The sequence below is a fragment of the Scyliorhinus canicula genome, chromosome 22 (assembly GCF_902713615.1).
Source record: "Scyliorhinus canicula chromosome 22, sScyCan1.1, whole genome shotgun sequence".
Classification (NCBI taxonomy): Eukaryota; Metazoa; Chordata; class Chondrichthyes; order Carcharhiniformes; family Scyliorhinidae; genus Scyliorhinus; species Scyliorhinus canicula.
Window position 1 is genome coordinate 30,067,012 of NC_052167.1, and position 21,599 is coordinate 30,088,610.

The 21,599-nt window shown below is 50.2% G+C and overlaps 1 long non-coding RNA gene across 2 annotated transcripts in view; it reads right to left on the reverse strand.

The window, feature by feature from the left end:
* The window catches only part of LOC119956074, a 40,809-nt gene extending 21,181 nt beyond the window's left edge, over positions 1–19,628 (reverse strand). For both annotated transcript variants that reach the window (XR_005458582.1, XR_005458581.1), the window contains exons 1-2: positions 19,339–19,628; positions 14,347–14,436 (exon numbers count right to left, since the gene is read on the reverse strand). This is a non-coding gene — a long non-coding RNA (uncharacterized LOC119956074). The remainder of the gene's footprint in view (positions 1–14,346; positions 14,437–19,338) is intronic.
* Between the last annotated feature and the right edge of the window lie 1,971 nt (positions 19,629–21,599).

The following is a 21,599-nucleotide window of genomic DNA, read 5'->3' on the forward strand; positions in this document are numbered from 1 at the left end:
TGAGACTCATCCAGAGTGGGGGATTGAAACTTGGTAATTTGGTGCAGTGAGGTAATTCGGTGCAGAGTGTGAGGAGGTGCTTTTTACCCTGGTAAGTGACTGGTAATTAGTCTCTCTTTTTCTTTTCATTGTCTAATTTATTCATTTTTATTTTGAAATTCTAGTTGTTTAAGTTTACCAAGGGTTTAAGACATGGCAGGAGATCCCAGACCCGTGTCATGCTCCTCGTGTGCGATGTGGGAGCTCAGGGACACGTCCACTGTCCCTGGCTCCTTCACGTGCAATAAGTGTGTCCAGCTGCAGCTCCTGTTAGACCGCTTGACGGCTCTGGAGCTGCGGATGGACTCACTTTGGAGCATCCGCGATGCTGAGGAGGTCGTGGATAGCACGTTTAGCGAGTTGGTCACACCGCAGGTGAAAATTAATGAGGGAGATAGAAAATGGGTGACCAAAAGAAAGAACAAGAGTAGGAAGGCAGTGCAGGTGTCCCCTGCGGTCATCTCCCTGCAAAACAGATATACCGCTTTGGATACTGTTGAGGGAGATGGCTCACCAGGGGAAGGCAGCAGCAGCCAGGTTCATGGCACCGTGGCTGGCTCTGCTGCACAGCAGGGCAGGAAGAAAAATGGCAGGGCTATAGTGATAGGGGACTCGATCGTAAGGGGAATAGACAGACGGTTCTGTGGACGCAATCGAGACTCCAGGATGGTATGTTGCCTCCCTGGTGCAAGGGTCAAGGATGTCTCGGAGCGGCTGCAGGACATTCTGGGGGGGGGGGGGGGGGGAGGGTGAACAGCCAGCTGTCGTGGTGCAAATAGGCACCAACGATATAGGTAAAAAATGGGATGAGGTCCCACAAGCGGAATTCAGGGAGTTAGGAGTTAAACTAAAAAGTAGGACCTCAGAGGTAGTAATCTCAGGATTGCTACCAGTGCCACGAGCTAGTCAGAGTAGGAATGTCAGGATAGATAGGATGAATGCGTGGCTCGAGAGATGGTGCAAGAGGGAGGGATTCAAATTCCTGGGGCATTGGGACCGGTTCTGGGGGAGGTGGGACCAGTACAAACCGGACGGTCTGCACTTGGGCAGGACCGGAACCGATGTCCTAGGGGGGGTGTTTTCTAGAGCTGTTGGGAAGGGTTTAAACTAATGTGGCAGGGGGATGGGAACCGATGCAGGAAGTTGGAAGGTAGTAAAACAGGGACAGAAGCAAAAGGAAGTAAGGGGAAAAGTGCAAGACAGAGAAGACATAGTCAGAAATCTAAAAGGGCGACAGTACAAGGTACAGTGACTGAGGGGAGCTCAGTGAATAGGCCCAGTAATAACAAAAGGAATAAAACTGGAGATGTTAAGATTCAAAACAGAGGTAAAAAAACCAACATAAGTGTACTTTACCTGAATGCTCGTAGTATTCGGAATAAAGTAAATGAGTTGATGGCACAAATCATCGTAAATGACTATGATTTAGTGGCCATTACTGAAACATGGTTAAAGGATGGTCACGACTGGGAGTTAAATATCCGAGGGTATCAAACTATTCGGAAGGACAGAGTGTATGGTAAGGGAGGTGGTGTTCCTCTGTTATTTAAGGATGACATCCGGGCAATAGTAAGGGATGACATTGGTGCTATGGAGGATAAGGTTGAATCCATTTGGGTGGAAATCAGGAATAGTAAGGCGAAAAAGTCACTGATAGGAGTAGTCTATCGGCCACCAAATAGTAACGTTATGGTGGGGCAGGCAATAAACAAAGAAATAACTGATGCATGTAGAAATGGTACAGCAGTTATCATGGGGGATTTTAATCTACATGTCGATTGGTTTAACCAGGTCGGTCAAGGCAACCTTGAGGAGGAGTTTATAGAATGGATCCGCGATAGTTTCCTAGAACAGTATGTAATGGAACCTACGAGGGAACAAGCGGTTCTAGATCTTGTCCTGTGTAATGAGACAGGATTGATTCATGATCTCATAGTTAGGGATCCTCTCGGAAGGAGCGATCACAATATGGTGGAATTTAAAATACAGATGGAGGGTGAGAAAGTAAAATCAAATACTAGTGTTTTGTGTTTAAACAAAGGAGATTACAAGGGGATGAGAGAAAAACTAGCTAAGGTAGACTGGGAGCTAAGACTTTATGGTGGAACAGTTGAGGAACAGTGGAGAACCTTCCAAGCGATTTTTCACAGTGCTCAGCAAAGGTTTATACCAACAAAAAGGAAGGACGGAAGAAAGAGGGAAAATCGACCGTGGATATCTAAGGAAATAAGGGAGAGTATCAAATTGAAGGAAAAAGCATATAAAGTGGCAAAGATTGCTGGGAGATTAGAGGACTGGGAAATCTTTAGGGGGCAACAGAAAGCTACTAAAAAAGCTATAAAGAAGAGTAAGATAGAGTATGAGAGTAAACTTGCTCAGAATATAAAAACAGACAGTAAAAGTTTTTACAAATATATAAGACAAAAAAGAGTGGCTAAGGTAAATAGAGGATGAGAAGGGAGTTTTAATAATGGGAAATGAGGAAATGGCTGAGGAACTGAACAGGTTTTTTGGGTCGGTCTTCACAGTGGAAGACACAAATAACATGCCAGCGACTGATAGAAATAAGGCTATGACAGGTGAGGACCTTGAGAGGATTGTTATCACTAAGGAGGGAGTGATGGGCAAGCTAATGGGGCTAAAGGTAGACAAGTCTCCTGGCCCCCTGATGGAATGCATCCCAGAGTGCTAAAAGAGATGGCTAGGGAAATTGCAGATGCACTAGTGATAATTTACCGAAATTCACTAGACTCTGGGGTGGTCCCGGTGGATTGGAAATTAGCAAACGTGACGCCATTGTTAAAATAAGGAGGTAGGCAGAAAGCAGGAAATTATAGGCCAGTGAGCTTAACTTCGGTAGTAGGGAAGATGCTGGAATCTATCATCAAGGAAGAAATTGCGAGGCATCTGGATAGAAATTGTCCCTATGGGCAGACGCAGCATGGGTTCGTAAAGGGCAGGTCATGCCTAACTAATTTAGTGGAATTTTTTGAGGACATTACCAGTGCAGTAGATAACGGGAAGCCGATGGATGTGGTATATCTGGATTTCCAGAAAGCCTTTGACAAGGTGCCACACAAAAGGTTGCTGCATAAGATGAAGATGCATGGCATTAAGGGTAAAGTAGTAGCATGGATAGAGGATTGGTTAATTAATAGAAAGCAAAGAGTTGGGATAAATGGGTGTTTCTCTGGTTGGCAATCAGTAGCTAGTGGTATCCCTCAGGGATCCGTGTTGGGCCCACAATTGTTCACAATTTACATAGATGATTTGGAGTTGGGGACCAAGGGCAATGTGTCCAAGTTTGCAGATGACAGTAAGATGAGTGGTAAAGCGAAAAGTGCAGAGGATACTGGAAGTCTGCAGAGCGATTTGGATAGTTTAAGTCAATGGGCTAGGGTCTGGCAGATAGAATACAATGTTGACAAATGTGAGGTTATCCATTTTGGTAGGAATAACAGCAAACGGGATTATTATTTAAACGATAAAATATTAAAGCATGCCGCTGTTCAGACAGACTTGGGTGTGCTAGTGCATGAGTCACAGAAGGTTGGTTTACAAGTGCAACAGGTGATTAAGAAGGCAAATGGAATTTTGTCCTTCATTGCTAGAGGGATGGAGTTTAAGACTAGGGAGGTTATGTTGCAATTGTATAAGGTGTTAGTGCGGCCACACCTGGAGTATTGTGTTCAGTTTTGGTCTCCTTACTTGAGAAAGGATGTACTGGCGCTGGAGGGTGTGCAGAGGAGATTCACTAGGTTAATCCCAGAGCTGAAGGGGTTGGATTATGAGGAGAGGTTGAGTAGACTGGGACTGTACTCGTTGGAATTTAGAAGGATGAGGGGGATCTTATAGAAACATTTAAAATTATGAAGGGAATAGATAGGATAGATGCGGGCAGGTTGTTTCCACTGGCGAGTGACAGTAGAACTAGGCGACATAGCCTCAAAATAAGGGGAAGTAGATTTAGGACTGAGTTTAGGAGGAACTTCTTCACCCAAAGGGTTGTGAATCTATGGAATTCCTTGCCCAGTGAAGCAGTTGAGGCTCCTTCATTACATGTTTTTAAGGTAAAGATAGATAGTTTTTTGAAGAATAAAGGGATTAAGGGTTATGGTGTTCAGGCCGGAAAGTGGAGCTGAGTCCACAAAAGATCAGATCTAATTGAATGGCGGAGCAGGCTCGAGGGGCCAGATGGCCTACTCCTGCTCCTATTTCTTATGTTCTTATGTTCTTATCCAACATCTCTTCATAACTGAAACGTTCCATCCCAGGCAACATCCTGGTGAATCTCCTCTGCACCCCCTCCAGTCCAATCACATCCTTCCTATAATGTGGTGACCAGAATTACACCCAGTGCTCAAGCTATGGCCTCACCAAAGTTCTCCAACTCCAACATGGCTTCCCTGCTTTTGTAATCTGTGCCTCGATTGATAAAGGCAAGAGTCTCATATGCTTTTTAGTTTTAGATTTGGATTTATAGTTACCTGTACCAAGGTACAGTTAAAAGTGTTGTTCTTGGTACAGTCCAGACAGATCTTTCCATTCATGAAAAAACATAGGACATACGATAAATACACAGGGTAAATACATAGACACATACATCGGGTGAAGCATACTAAATGTAGTACTCAGTAGAGAAGATGTGTGTATAGATCAGTTCAGTCCATAAGAGGGTCATTCAGGAGTCTGGTAACAGCAGGGAAGAAGCTGTTTTTGAGTCTGTTTGTGCGTGTTCTCAGACTTTTGTACCTCCTTTTGTATCTCCTGCCCGATGGGAGAAGTTGGAAGAGAGAATTACCCGGGTGGGAGTGGTCTTTGATTATGCTGCCTTTTTTCCCCAGGCAGCGGGAAGTGTAGACAGAGTCAATGGATGGGAGGCGGGTTTGTGTGATGGACTCGGCTGTGTTCACGACCCTCTGAAGTTTCTTATAGTCTTGGACCGAGCAGTTGCCATACCAGGCTGTGATGCTTTCTAAGGTGCATCTGTAAATGTTGTCCAGAGTCAATGTGGACATGCTGAATTTCCTTACTTTCCAACACAATATAACTCAACCCCTTTAATGAACCTAACCTATGCACACACCCCTCTATGTGAGCTAGCCCGCCCGGCTAGCTTGGTGGCCCCCACTCGTGGCACCGAAAAGTCTCCCACCTATTGTTCCCTCCCCACCCTCCCCCTCCGCTCATACATACATATTCCACTAACAAACAATCCCAACACTATTGCCCGACAGAAAAAACAGGAAGAAAAAGAAACGCTAACAAAGATCAAGTAAGCGATCCAAACTCTAAACAAGCACACCTCCCTCCCCCAACAGTGCAAATGAAAACCTTAACTCACTCAGCTCTGCCACTGGCCCCAAATCAATACAGAAGCCATTACAAACAGCTTCCACAAAACGAAAAACTTTTTAAAAAACATGAACGTTGCAGCAAAGTTCAAAAGTTCTCAGTCCACCACCAGTCCTTTCCTTTTCTCGAAATCCAGCGCATCCTCAGGTGACTCGAAATAAAAGTGCTGTTCCTCGTGCGTGACCCAGAGACAGGCTGGATACAACAGTCTGAACTTCACCTTTTTCTTCAAAAGGATCAACCTAATCTGGTTGAAGCTGCCCTCCTCCTGGCCACCTCCACACTCAGGTCTTGGTAAACCCGCAGGATAATGTTGTCCCAGTTACAGCTCCATGTCTGCTTGGCCCAATGTAGAAGGCACTCCTTATCCAAGTACCTGTGGAATCTCACCACCATTGCCCTCGGGGGGGCTCCCGTTTGCGGCTTCCTCACGTGTGAGCTCTGTCCACCTCCGAGGGTCGGGAGAATGCCCCATCCCCTAGCAACATCTCAAACATGTCCACGATGTATGCCCCAGCGTCTGTTCCTTCGGACCCTCCGGGAGCCCAACGATTCTCAAGTTCTGCCGGCGGGACCTATTCTCTGGGTCCTCTACCTTCTCCAGGAGCCTTTTCTGCTGGTCTCTCAGCATCCCCACCTCCAACTCCACCGCAGTTTGATGTTCCTCCTGCTCAGCCAGCGCCTTTTCCACCTTCTGGATCGTCCGATCTTGGGTGTCCAATCTAAGCTCCAGCAGCTCAATCAACTCTTTTATCGGGTCCAAGCAGTCCCGTTTCTGCTTAGCGAAGGCTTCCTGAATAACTTGCATCAGCTGCTCCGTTGACCACTGGGTCGACAAACCAGAGGTCCCGTCCTCCGCCATGCTGTCTCCCCCATGCTGTCTCCGCCATGCTGTCTCCCCCATGCTGTCTCCGCCATGCTGTGTAGCCTTGCTGGCCACGCAAAATGGACACTGAGCCAAACTAAAATGGAAGGCAGCAGGGAAAGCCTGTTTAGTAAGAACAGACAGCCTGCTCTCAACTAATTAGCATTTTGCAAACAGCAAACCAGTTTTCTGGCCAGGTGCAGATCTCCAAGCCAAAGGTGTTAATGGCAAAGCGCTTAACATCCTGATGAGGCGGCCCAGATCCAGACACACACAATGGCAACATTTCCATCTCAATGTAGCACTTAATTGGTGGAGTAGACAGGATGGCACCAGAGTAACAAATATCGAAACCACCCCCCAACATCGAGGAAAGCCCCGCATTGGAGGATTTCGAAGGTAGCCGTTTGGAAACGTTCCAATCGGTACCGAAAGGTAGAGCCCGCCTAGAAGGGGGCAAGGACATGAGAGAGGGGTATAAAAGCAAATCCCCCACAGAGCCCCGGTCTGTTAAACCCGTGCTCCGGCTCTGACTGACATCTTGCATCCTGACTCCAGCCGTTGAGCACCAGCCGCCGAAACCGTAAGTTCAACGCTCGCTACGCGATCCAAGCCCACTAGACTCCCAAGTACCAGAACGCTTGCTGAAGGCTGCAGTGCCAGACCAGGACGAAGGCCTCGTTCTCTGACCTTGCCTGTTCCTGTTAGATAAGTATTCTGTTCGCTTAAGTTTAGTTATAGCTTAGTCTCTTAGTGTGTGCATGAGTATTTATTATAACTGTATAATAAATATTGATCGTTTGAACTTTACTAATCGGTGTATCGTCTTTATTACTTTGAACTTGACCTTGGAATACTTGTGACGTTGCCTATACGGCAACTGGCGACTCCAGAGCTAAATAATTACATAGAACAGAGCCTAGTAGTGTTAAGCACACGTAGAACTCGGAGGCGTGTTAATACACTCCAATAAACGCGTTTTACGCCCATAGTAAAACGTGCAACAGCTGTCTCCCCCATGCTGTCTCCGCCATGCTGTCTCCCCCATGCTGTCTCCGCCATGCTGTCTCCCCCATGCTGTCTCCCCCATGCTGTCTCCCCCTGCAGCTTCAGCCCAAGCCTTCTCTGTCTTTCTGTTTCTGCCTTTATGAGCACTTCTAGTCCTTCTCTCCATGCGCCGATGTGGGAATTCAGTACACAATTGCCTCTGTCATTGATTTTTCAATTCAAGTCCGGTAGAAAATCGTGGGAAAAGGTCTAAAAGACCGACCCGAGCAGGAGCCACCAAATGTGAGACTTACTCCTTCATAGTCACCACCGGAAGTCCTTTCCTTTGTTTCCTGAGGAAGTATAGGCGCTGTTGTGCTTTCTTGGTCATCGCATGACGTGGTGGACCAGGACAGATTTTGGAGATGTGTACCACGAGGAATTTGAAGCTGTTAACCATCTCCACCTCGGCTACGATGCTGGCAGGGGTGTGTACAATACTTTACTTCCTGAAGTCAATGACCAGCTCTTTTGTTTTATTGACATTGAGGGACAGATTGTTGTTGCTGCACCACTCCACTAGGTTCTCTAGAACATAGAACATAGAACAGTACAGCACAGAACAGGCCCTTCAGCCCTCGATGTTGTGCCGAGCAATGATCACCCTACTTAAACCCACGTAACCCGTAACCCAACAATCCCCCCATTAACCTTACACTACGGGCAATTTAGCATGGCCAATCCACCTAACCCGCACATCTTTGGACTGTGGGAGGAAACCGGAGCACCCGGAGGAAACCCACGCACACACGGGGAGGACGTGCAGACTCCACACAGACAGTGACCCAGCCGGGAATCGAACCTGGGACCCTGGAGCTGTGAAGCATTGATGCTAACCACCATGCTACCGCGAGGCCTCTATCTCTATTCTGACTCGTCGTTGTTCGAGATCCGGTCGTGTCATCAGCAAACCTGTAGATGGAGTTGGAGCCGAATTTGTCATAAAGTTACTGTGAAAAGCCCCTAGTCGCCACATTCCGGCGCCTGCTCGGGGGAGCCGATATGGGAATTGAACCCGCGCTGCTGCCTTGTTCTGTGTTCCAAGCCAGCTATTTATCTCAGTGAGCTAAACCAGTGTTCTTCAAACTTTTTTTCCAGGGACCCATTTTTACCAACCGGCCGACCTTCGCGACCCACGCCGGCCGACCTGAGCGACCCACGCCGGCCGACCTGAGCGACCCATGCCGGCCGACCTGAGCGACCCACGCCGGCCGACCTGAGCGACCCACGCCGGCTGACCTTCGCGACCCACGCCGGCTGACCTTCGCGACCCACGCCGGCTGACCTTCGCGACCCACGCCGGCCGACCTTCGCGACCCACGCCGGCCGACCTGAGCGACCCATGCCGGCCGACCTTCGTGACCCACGCCGGCTGACCTTCGCGACCCACGCTGGCCGACCTTCACGACCCATCATTTTCACCTTGTTTGCTGCTGACAAAAATGGAGGAAATGGTTTTGGGTCCCTTTGGCCCTCGTACACGCTCCTCCAATGGAACCTGTTGGATGAAGGTGAAGCCTTCTGGTGTCGGAAAGTATGGAGTCTCCATCTGTCCAAAGTTCTGCATTTTTTTTCTGTAAAATTTTATCAAATAAACCCCCTCCCCGAACTTGTAAAAAAAATAAAATGAATAAAATAAATGAAAAAAAATTAAAATTAAATGAATAAAATAAATTAATAAATTAATAAAAACCACTACAGAACTTGTAAAGCAAAAAGCTGCAACCGTTTAAAAAAATAACAGCCGTACTGCGCATGCACGCAGATCATCGTACGCGCATGCGCAATGCGGCCAAATTTTTTTTAAAAACATGTTTGCGGCCGCTTGCAGCCGGCGTTATGAAAAGCCGGCTGCTGCGTGGGAATTTGCGCGATCGGGAGCGCTGCAGACAACGGCTCTGCGACCCTCCCGACACCTGCCCGCGATCCACCCGTGGCTCGCGCCCGCGACTTTGAAGAATACTGTGCTAAACCCTATTAACCTGCCCTTCTGCCTTCAGAGATCTCTGTGCAAACACGCCAAGATTCATTTGTTCCACGGGGCTTCCCACTGTCAGATCATTCAGTGAATACTTCCTTGTCACATTACTTCTTCGCAAATGTATCACCTCACACTTTTCAGGGTTAAATTCCATCCGCCACTGATGTACCGTCAATTACCACGAGAGGAGAATGGTGAAGCAATCGAGGCTTTATTGCACAAGATGTTGTGCCTCCTGTAGCTGGAACCAGAATGGGAGCAGCACAGGAGAGCGCACACTTTTATACTCCGCCTGCTGGGAGGAGCCAGCAGGCAGGGATTTACTGTAGTACTTGTAATACACGGGCAGTGCCGTAATACATACAATATATCACTGGTGGTGTTTACCACATTCACCCCCTGTTTAAAAAAAGAGTCCGGCAGGGGTGACGAAAACATTACAGATTGAGTCTGTCGGGGGCTTTGACCCTCCGCTGCGATCGCCTCAGTCCTGGTGGTGATGTGGGCGCCGACCTGGTCACCTGCGACTCCAGGAGCGTGTTGTCCTCATCTACATCGTCCCTGAGTTGATACAGTGGGAGGACGGATCCTGCTGGGGTGGGGGCTGCGGTGAAGTTCGCTGGATGGAGGGTGGGTGGTGCAGGGGTGAATGAGGCAACCGGGGGGGGGGGAGGAGCGGTGTCAGGTTGGGGCTTGTGGGTGGGGACCCAGAGGGTGCTAAGTCCCGGAGGGAGACTGTGTCCTGGCGCCCGTGGGCCACGGAGGCGTGGAGCAGGTGGACTTTCTCAGCCAATGGATCCGATTTATGGCTCCGCACATGCTTCCGGAGGAGGACGGGTCCAGGAACTATCAGCCATGTTGGGAGCGAGACCCCGGAGATGGACTTCCTGGGGAAGGCAAACATACGTTCATCAGGGGTCTCATTAGTTGGGGTTCACAGGAGTGACCGGATGGAGTGGAGCGCGTCGGGGAGGACCTCCTGCCAGCGGGAGGCCGGGAGATTTCTAGACCGAAGTACCAGCAGGTTGGCCTTCCAGACCGTCCCGTTCTCCCTCTCCACCTGCCCGTTTCCCCGGGGGTTGTAGCTGGTCGTCCTGCTTGAGGCGATGCCCTTGCTGAGCAGGAACTGACGCAGCTCATCAATCGTGAAAGAGGATCCCCGGTCGCTGTGGATGTCGGTGGGGAAACCGAACAGAGTGAAGATGCTGTGCAGGGATTTAATGACTGTGGCAGAAGTCATGTCGGGGCACGGGATGGCGAAGGGGAACTGGGAGTACTCATCAATTACGTTGAGGAAGTACACATTGCGGTCGGTGGAGGGGCGGGGCCCTTTGAAGTCCATGCTGAGGCGCTCAAAGGGGCGGGAGGCCTTCACCATGTTCGCTCTATCTGGCCGTTAGAAGTGCGGCTTGCACTCTGCGCAGACTTGGCAGTCTCTGGTTACGGTCCTGACCTCCTCAATGGAGTAGGGCAGGTTGTGGGCCTTGACAAAATGGAAGAACCGGTGACCCCCGGGTGGCAGAGGTCATAGTTGAGGGCCGGAGTCGGTCTACTTGAGCGCTGGCACATGTACCGCAGGATAGGGCATCAGGGGGCTCATTGAGCTTCCCCGGGCGATACAAGATCTCATAGTTATAGGTGGAGACCTCGATCCACCGCCTCAAGATCTTGTCATTTTTGATCTTGCCCCGCTGCGTGTTGTTAAACATGAAGGCAACCGTCCGTTGGTCAGTGCGGAGAGTGAATCTTCTGCGGGCCAGGTAGTGCCTCCAATGTCACACAGCTTCCACAATGGCTTGGGCCTCCTTTTCGACAGATGAGTGCCGAATTTCTGAGGCATGGAGGGTGCGGGAAAACAAAGCCACGGGTCTGCCCGCCTGGTTGAGGGTGACGGCCAGAGCGACGTCTGATGCATCGCTCTCCACCTGAAAGGGGAGGAACTCGTCGACCGTGTGCATCGTGGCCTTGGCGATGTCCACCTTGATGTGGTTGAAGGCCTGGCGGGCCTCAGCCATCAGGGGGAAAAACTGTGGAGTTGATGAGTGGGCGGGGCCTTGTCCGCATAATTCGGGACCCACTGGGCGGAATACGAGAAAAACCCCATGCATCGTTTCAGGGCCTTGGGGCAGTGGGGGAGAGGGAATTCCGGGAGGGGGCGCATGCGGTCGGGGTTGGGCCCTCAGACTCCATTTTCCATAACGGAGCCAAGGATGGCTAAGCGTTTGGTGTGGAACACGCATTTCTCCTTATTGTAGGTGAGGTTAAGGAGGTTGGCGGTATGGAGGAATTTTTGGAGGTTTGCGTCGTGGTCCTGCTGATTGTGGCCGCAGGTGGTGATGTTATCCAGGTTCAGGAAGGTGGCCAGCAGTCCATACTGGTCAACCATTCGGTCCATCTCTCGCTGGAAGACCGAGACCCAATTGGTGATGCCGAAGGGAACTCTAAGGAAGTGATAGAGGCGGCCATCTGCTTTGAAGGCAGTGTATTGGCGGTCCTCCGGGCGGATGGGGAGCTGGTGGTAGGCGGACTTCCAGTCAACTGAGGAGAAGACTGCGCAATCTGATTGACCATGTCAGATATGCGGGGGAGGGGGTAGCGTCGAGCTGCGTGTACCGGTTGATGGTCTGACTGTAGTCAATGACCATCCTGTGCTTCTCCCCAGTCTTTACTACCACTGCTTGAGCTCTCCAGGGACTGTTGCTGGCCTCCATGACCCCCTGCCTCAGAAGCTGTTGGACCTCCGACCTGATGAAGGTCCTGTCCTGGGCACTACCTTCTGCTCCTAGTTTATAGTCTGGGGTGAGGTTCGCAAACAGTGGTGGATTGACTTTAAGGGTCGTGAGGCCGCAGACGGTGAGAGGGGTGGGGGGGGGGGGGGTGGGGAGGGGGGTGGGGGGGGGGGGCAGGGGTCCTCCGAATTTCAAAGTAAGGCTGTGGAGGTGGCATTGAAAATCCAGGCCTAGCAAGAGGGCAGCGCAGAGATGGGGAGGACGTAGAGCCGGAAGTTGCTGAACTCTATGCCCTGAATGGTGAGGATCATGATACAGTTCTCCCGGATTTCATCGGAATGGGATCCAGAGGCCAGGGAGATTTTCTGGGTGACGGGGAGGACCGGGAGGGAGCAGCGCCTTACCGTGTTGGGGTGGATGAAACTCTCTGTGCTCCTGCAGTCAAAGAAGCAGGTCGCCTCGTTCCCATTGATCTTCCCGTTGTCGTAGCGGTCGTGAGGTTGTGGGGCCGGGGCTGATCCAGGGTGATGGAGGCGAGCTGCGGAAGATGCTGGGAGGTCCCGGGCTGGTCAGCGGTGGCGGAGGTTTCAGCGGGCAGCGAGCGGCCCGGCGAGCAGGGGTCCTGAGGCACGGTCCAAAACGGCGCCGAAGATGCTGGCGCCCACGGGCCGCACGTGGCTTGCGGAGGAGAAGATGGCGGCTCCCCTGGATCAGACGTGGGGGGTGTAGCAATGCCGGGGCCTGGAAACAGCGCCGACCGACCGGGCCTGGCAGATGGAGACAAAGTGTCCCTTCTTCCCGCACCCGTTGTAGGTCGCGCTCCGCGCCAGGCAGCGCTGCCGGGGGTATTTGCTCTATCCACAAAAATAACACTTCATGCCCGTGACATAAGCGTCTCTGATTAATGGTTCAGTGTGTTGGACTGCCGAAACTGCCTGGCAGCCACAGTTCCTACCGAGAATCTGTGGGGCCCGCAAGAAATCGCCCAGAGTCTCCCCCGGGGAGTTGCTGTCTCTTGGCCAGGAGGTGCCTGGCCTACACTGGATTCACCGGTTTAACGTAATGTCCTTTCAGGAGCTTCATTGCTTCGGAGTCGGTGGGCACATCCCGGATGATGAGGGGAAAATTTTCAGGGCTCACCCGTGAGTAGAGGACTTGGAGCTTCTGCGAGTCCGAGGGTTCTTCAGTGGCTGATCTGAGGGAGCCTTTGAAGCAGGCTAGCCAGTGGTTGAAGGTGGACGTGGCGTTAGCTGCGTGAGGGCTCTGCTGCAGGTGATCAGGCTGGATTAGGAAGTCCATCTTTTAAAATCTCGTGCAATAAATTGATAGAACATAGAACATAGAACAGTACAGCACAGAACAGGCCCTTCGGCCCTCGATGTTGTGCCGAACAATGATCACCCTACTCAAACCCACGTATCCACCCTATACCCGTAACCCAACAACCCCCCTTAACCTTACTTTTTTTAGGACACTACGGGCAATTTAGCATGGCCAATCCACCTAACCGGCACATCTTTGGACTGTGGGAGGAAACCGGAGCACCCGGAGGAAACCCACGCACACACGGGGAGGACGTGCAGACTCCGCACAGACAGTGACCCAGCCGGGAATCGAACCTGGGACCCTGGAGCTGTGAAGCATTTATGCTAACCACCATGCTACCCTGCTGCCCCCATCAATGTACCATCAATTGCCACAAGACGAGAATGGTGAAACAGTCGAGGTTTATTGCACAAGATGTTGTGCTGCCTGTAGCTGGAACCAGAATGGGAGCAGCACAGGAGAGCGCACACTTTTATACGGAGCCAGCAGGCAGGGATTTACCGTAGTACTTGTAATACACAGGCAGTGCCGTGATACATACAATATATCATGTATACGACAGCCACTTTTCTCCCATTTTAATGTGAGCAGTGGAAAGGTGAGGTGGGGATGGAGAAAGTTCGTCAAGATTAGATTCCAGTCCATCTGCTGTGAGGAGCAACGCCCACAGCGATGTACATTTCATCTTGATTCGAGGTGTCAGAGATGGAGTTTGTTTACAAATCATAATCTCATATTCTAACTGAAGGGAGGAACAGACTCAAAGGGCTGAATGGTCGCCTGCTGATCCTGTGTCCAACAAGTTCATCATCAAGTTATCCAAGGTCATTTCTAACGGCATCCGTCACTCCTTCCTTGGACCATATTCCCGCATCTCTTTATGAGATTAGGGGATCTCACGGTCGCTGTTTGGAGGAAATGTTTAGTAGCAGAAAATAATGGAAAGAGATGTCAACTTGTCTCTGTATTTTGAATGAACAGATATGAAATATGAGTGAACCCACCTTTCTTCCAGAAGCACAACCCCACCAGAGCGAGGATGAGACACAGAATCACAGCACAGCCAATACCAGCCCTTCGTCCAGTGGATTTATCTGAAAGGGATAAATGTGGAAACAGGTAAAGCAATATTCACAACCTGACTAATAATTCTATGCAAATGAAGCTGAAAATAGACACGGGAAGGATGTAGAATTGTAGTGAGTGAGATCAGAGATCAACATGAAAAGTTGGTGTGACCATGTTTCGAACATGAAGACATTTTAGTTATTTCCTGGGGGAGTTTCCATAGGGGCAGCACGGTAGCACAAGTAGATTGCACTGTGGCTTCACAGCGCCAGGATCCCAGGTTCGATTCCCCGCTGGGTCACTGTCTGTGCGGACTCATGCCCAGGCAGCACCCTATCACTGCCCCCCTGGCACTGCCCCCTGGCATTGACCCAGCACTGCCCCCTGGCACTGCCCCCTGGCATTGACCCAGCACTGCCCCCTGGCATTGACCCAGCACTGCCCCCTGGCACTGCCCCCTGGCATTGACCCAGCACTGCCCCCTGGCATTGGCCCAGCACTGCCCCCTGGCACTGCCCCCTGGCATGGCCCAGCACTGCCCCCTGGCACTGCCCCCTGTCATTGGCCCAGCACTGCCCCCTGGCACTGCCCCCTGGCATTGGCCCAGCACTGCCCCTGGCATTGACCCAGCACTGCCCCCTGGCACTGTCCCCTGGCATTGACCCAGCACTGCCCCCTGGCATTGACCCTATTAAGAGTATTGACAGGCAGAGGGATCTAGGTCTACAGGTCCACAGGTCACTGAAAGGGGCAACACAGGTGGAGAAGGTAGTCAAGAAGGCATACGGCATGCTTGCCTTCATTGGCTGGGGCATTGAGTATAAGAATTGCCAAGTCATGTTGCAGCTGTATAGAACCTTAGTTAGGCCACACTTTGAGTATAGTGTTCAATTCTGGTTGCCATACTACCAGAAGGATGTGGAGGCTTTAGAGAGGGTGCAGAAGAGATTTACCAGGATGTTGCCTGGTATGGAGGGCATTAGCTATGAGGAGAGGTTTGGGCAGCACGGTAGCACAAGTGGATAGCACTGTGCCTTCATAGCGCCAGGGTCCCAGGTTTGATTCTCCACTGGGTCACTACCTGTGCGGAGTCTGCACATTCTCCCCGTGTCCGCGTGGGTTTCTTCTGGGTGCTCCAGTTTCTTTCCGCAGTCCAAAGACGTGCAGGTTAGATGGATTTGCCGTGCTAAATTGCCCTTAGTGTCCAAAAAGGTTAGGAGGGGTTAGTTGGTTACGGGAATAGGGTGGAAGTGAAGGCTTAAGTGGGTTGGTGCAGACTCGATGGGCCGAATGGCCTCCCTCTGCACTGTATGTTCTATACAAAAACTTGGTTTGTTCTCACTGGAACAACGGAGATTGAGGGGCGACCTGATAGAAGTCTACAAAATTATGGGGGCATAGGCAGAGTGGATAGTCAGAGGCTTTTTCTCAGAGTAAAAGAGTCAATTAATAGGGGGCATAGGTTTAAGGTGCGAGGGGAAAAGTTTAGAGATGTGCGAGGGAGGTTGTTTTTACACAGAGGGTAGTGGGTGCCTGGAACGCGCTGTCGGAGGAGGTGGTGAAGCAGGGACGGTAGTGACATTTAAGGGGCATCTTGACAAATACATAAATAGGGTGGGAATAGAGGGATACAGACCCAGGAAGTGGAGAAGGTTTTTGGTTAGACGGGCAGCATGGTCGGCACAGGCTTGGAGGGCCGAAGGGCCTGGTCCTGTGCTGTACCTTTCTTTGTAGCTGCTGTTCTCCTGAAGAATATCAGGTATCTGAGAGCGAGTAAGGATGTAGCGATCATGAACACGCCCAGGAACTGAGCAGACACTGGAGGCTGTGATTTGTGTAGTCTGAGATGAGCTGAATATTGAGGAAGTGGGAGCCCCTGTGGTTTATGAAGGAGACTCCTTGATGCCATGGGGATCGGAGGGCCAAATGAGTGCAGGTAGCGGCTCCCTGCACTTGTAGAAAGCCTACAATCTGGACGTAGCCCATGGCTCTCCCGTCCTGGACAATCTGGTCCCGGTCGAAATTATTGTAATTGTGAGTCCTAGCGAAGATCGCATCTATCATCTCCGTGAGGCCTGTGAGAAGCTACAAAGGTCACCAGTGGATCCGGAAAGTGGCCGAGAGTGTGAAGGTTGAGACAGGCTGTGACTTACAATAGGTGGACGTCCTGCGGCACCAACTCATGATGGTGTTTGTACAGCTGAGGCACTGTGTCCTTGGACAGGTGAATTCTTCTCCGACACTGACTCTCGCTCACCTCTAGGAAGATCAAGCAACATCTGTAGACCCTGGGCCATAGAATCAGAGAATCCGTACAGTGCAGAAGTAGGCCATTCGACCCATCCGGTCTACCTCGACTCTCTGAAAGAGCACCCCTACCAAGGGCCACTCCCCCACCCTATCCACATACCCCGAATATGCACATATTTGGACTGTGGGAGGAAACCGGAGCACCTGGAGGAACCCCCGGCACGGGGAGAACGTGGCAGACTCCACACAGACAGTGTCCTAAGGCTGGAATTGAACCCAGGTCGCTGGTGCAGTGAGGCAGCAGTGATAACCAGTATGCTGCCCTGCTGCCCCTCCGAGGTCACCTCCGAGGGATATTCCTGTGGCACGGGAGTAGGCCCTGTCGCCCATCCCTCCTCAGGGTTCTACTCCTGCCTTTGGAGAGCCAGACCCCCTCCAGTGATGGTTCTCTCCTCTCGATGATGGCCATAGGCTCCATCTCGGGCTCGCACTTTTCACTGCAAGGGAAGAAAGAGACAGAGTAAGAAATCGCCTGCATAGGTTGACTCTTTGCCCATTCACCCCCGATAGCAGCGCCTCGATGATCACTCCCTTCTCCTATTGAAGACCTTTCCCAGAAAAGACAAAACCCCTCATCACCTTTTACCCTGTTAGCTTGGCCGAGTGAGCACAGCTTTGGAATCCTCATGGAACAATAGACATTACAGCGCAGTACAGGCCCTTCGGCCCTCTATGTTGCGCCATCCTGTGAAACCTCTCTAAAGCCCATCTACACTATTCCCTTATCGTCCATATGTCTATCCAATGACCATTTGAATGCGTTTGGAGTTGACGAGTCCACTGCTGTTGCAGGCAGGGCATTCCACGCCCTTCCTACTCTCTGAGTAAAAGAACCTGCCTCTGACATCTGTCCTATATCTATCTTCCCTCAATTTAAAGCTATGTCCCCTCGTGCTGGACATCACCATCTGAGGAAAAAGGCTCTCAATGTTCACCCTAATCCTCTGATTCATGTGTCCTGAGCTCTCATGTTAAGTGCAGGCATTTGTCCCGTGGGTCATCAAGCGCTGTTACTACCCTGTGGAGGCGACAGTCCCCTTTAAGGCTGCCGCAGCACCCACACCTGATGGAGCAGGGTGCTCGGCAGAGAGCTTTTGCCTTTTCCCTCTGTCAGGGAGAATGTAGGTGCTCCCCTCTCAGTGAATGGTGCAGGGAAATCATGGCACCCATAGAGCATGGAGGTCAGCACGCACAGCATTATCTGCTGATCAGGAATCTGTGGCACTCACAACATCAGTGGTGAGTAAGTGAGGATAATTGTCTCAGATATCAATCTAAAGGGATGTTAATGACTAGTGGCTCAGTGGCCTGATGTGCAAAGGTATGTTCATTAATGTAATGCATCCATATTGGAGTTAGCATGTTCTGTCATAAACTCACAGGAATCTCCCCCGCCCTCCCCCCCATTCTTAGTGGATCCTTCAGGCCCTGTCCACTGAACACCCCTCCAAATGCACCAGCCAGGCTTCCCTTTCACATTCCAGTCAGCTGGAAACTTGGTTTTCTTCTCCTCCTGACGAGGAATTATTTCCTCTCCTCCCCCCATTCAGGGACCAATTAATCACCCCTGTCTCAAATAAGCCATTGCCACTCTGAACCCTTCCCCCATTCCTCTGCCGCCTGCCCTCCACTCCCTCACCGACTCGCCCCCTCTGAGTGAACAGCCCAGGGGGCTCATCTCAAATGAAATTAAATGAAAATCGCTTATTGTCACGAGTAGGTTTCAAATGAAGTACTGTGAAAAGCCCCTAGTCAACCACATTCCAGCGCCTGTTCGTGGAGGCTGGTACGGGAATTGAACCTTGCTGCTGGCCCTGCTTGGTCTGCTTTCCAAAGCCAGGTGATTAGCCCTGTGCTAAACAGCCCCTAACCCCAACCCTTCCACCCAAGATGCCTGGTCACCGGTTGCACCCTCCTCTTACCCCTCCCCATCAACGCTTCCGTCAACACTTTTGCACGCATATTTGGTTGTATCCCGAGCCCCATTGCCTGATGCAGCCCCCAGCTCCTCCCCCTCCCCCTGCGGGTGCCCAAGACCTCCTCCCCCCCGTACCTGAGCCCCTCCCCCCTCGCACCCCACCCTGGTACATAAGTCCCCACCTCGGTGCCTGAGCCTCCAGCTTTCTCCGGGAGGAGGGTAGGAAAGGAAGATAGGAAAGGAATGCAAATGGGGTTCTTGATGTTGAATGGCAGGGTGGGGGTGGGGAAAATATCTCTGGAAAATCGTGTTTCTGGTCCTCTGCCGATATTTTACCACTTGCGCCCGTGGCAAACAGGGGCACAAAATCCAGGCCATGGTTTCTGGATAGTAAGAGCTTGAGAATTGGTGAAAAGAGAGACATGTGGTTGAAGATTTTCGTCTAGCACTCATCAGGACTGATGCACAGGGAACATCAATTTATGGCAGCATAAGAAGAGTGGGTAGAGGCATTGTCATGGAGAATGCACCAGGGAACAGTTAACTGCCAAGCATTTATTTAAATTCAAACCAAGTAAGTCAACTCGGGAGCCCAAAGGTTTATAACTCTTGGTATAGTCCTTGGTGTTTAAAGAATCAGTATTAAAATGACAGAAATGATTAAAAAAGAGGATGAACACAAAGGTTGTATGAATCTCACCTCTTAAACTCCAAATGCACAGGGTCACTCTGTGCTGATGTCACCAGCCGTCTATTCCACACTTGCTTCATATTGACAGGTGTAGAATCTTTTGGAGATATGATCTACATCGATCATGGTGAAGGAGGCTGAATTGTTCCTCGTAGAAACAGACCAAACCATCTGAGCCATTTGTACCTCCATGTTGGTAGAAGAAAAATGTGACAACCAAAAGTTTCGGAGGGGTTGTACAATTAAAAGTAACTCTTCTCCATTTTGCTAGAAGTCTCGCAATCCACCAATAAAGTTGTTTGGACAGATCTGAAAGTCACAAGGAAAAGCAACGATGATTGTGGTATGTTGGCAGTTTTCATTGTAGTATTCAATCGATCTGACGAATTGTATCAAAATCCACACATTGCGATCAGACCTGTGGCTAATCATTAATTGATGAGTTGAAGCAACGTTCTAGCCCTTTGGGTTTGTTTCATGTTCAGGATTCAGACACCACCTTGGCCAACATTCAGGGGATTAATAATGGGGCATGATGGGTAAGGAGCGTGAATAATTGTAAAGATACAACTCTCATTCACTGATTTATTTGTGTTTGGAAATCAGGAATATCGGGTCTGGTTTAACTTTTCCTACTGGTGACTGCAGTTTGAAATACCTCCCCTGCCTGGGACATACTCAACACAAAAGAACATAAGAGTTAGGAGATGGAGGAAGGCCATCCAGTCCTGAAGACTGCTCCACCGTTCAATAAAATCGTGGCTTATCTGATGTGGTCTCGTTTTCCTCTCTGACCCCATGACCCTTGACCCCCTTGTCGATCAAAAATCTTGACTCGGCCTTGAATATAATCAATGACCCACAGGCCCCACTGCCCTGTGAGGGAGGGCTCTTCTCGTTCAGAAACAAACCTAATCTCAGTTCTAAATGGGAAAATGCTCACCTTTAACAGTTTCCATAGTTCCAGCCAATCCCAGCAGGGGAACCATTCTTTCTGAATTGTACACTTAACTTCCTTAGTCAGCCACAGATGGTGTATCTTTCTCAGAGAGCCATTCATTCTCAATGGGATATACCTTGGTTGAGAAGAATGAAATGTCTCCTTAAATGTCTGCCGCTGCTTTGATATTATCCTATCTGTTAGCCTATTTTCCAAGTTCACTCTAGTCAGCTCTGTCTTTTTACCCATTAATTGTCTTTAATGAAAATTAAAGCCACTAGTCTCAGCCCCACACTTATCACTCCCAAACCAAATGTAAATTCTATTCATGTTATGTGAGCAGACACTTTAGGTCAATCTGTGACAGAACAGTGGGACACATTTGAGAAGGAAATAGGGAGAGTGCAGGGCCAACATGTTCCAATGAAGGAAAACATAGAACATGGAACATACAGTGCAGAAGGAGGTCATTCGGGCCCATCAAGTCTGTACCGACCCACTTAAACCCTCACTTCCACCCTATCCCCGTAACCCAATAACCCTCCTAACCTTTTTGGTCACTAAGGGCAATTTATCACGGCCAATCCACCAACCTGCACGTCTTTGGACGGAAAGATGGTACCAACAAATTTAGTTAACCCCGGATATCGAGGAATGTACAGCATTGGATTAAGAGAAAAGGGCAAATATCGAGGGCTCAAAACAGCAGAAACCTTAGAGGCGTATAGAATTGAAAGAAGAGAACTTAAAAAGGAAAAGATTAGGAGACAAAAAGGAGACATGAAAGGATAGTGGCGGTAAAATAAAGGAACATCATAAATTGTTTTGCAAGCACATTGAGGGTTAAATGAGAACTAGGGACAGAGTCGGGCCCATTCGGATCACAGTGTAATTGGTGTGTGAGCTGGAGGATGTAGGTGGGTTTCTAAATAATACTTTGTGTCAGTGTTCACGAGTGAGAGGGACGGTGTGGGTATAGAATCAGGGAGAAGATTGTAATAAATTAGAGCGATTAACACAGACAGAGAGGAGGTTCTGAGTGGTCTTGCAGCTGAACGGTAGACAAGTCCTCCTGGGCCAGATGAAATGTATCCCAGGCTGCTGAGTGAGGCAGGGAGGAATAGCAGGGGCGCTGGCAATAATTTCCAATCCCTCTCTGGCCACAGGAGCGGTGCCGATGGACTGGAGGATAGTCAATATGGTGCCATTATTCAAGAAGGGAGGAAGGTATTAACCAGGAAACTACAGGCCAGTCAGTCTAACCTCAGGGGTGGGGAAACTATTGGGAACAATTCTGAGAGACAGAATTAATCTGCATTTGGAGAGGCAG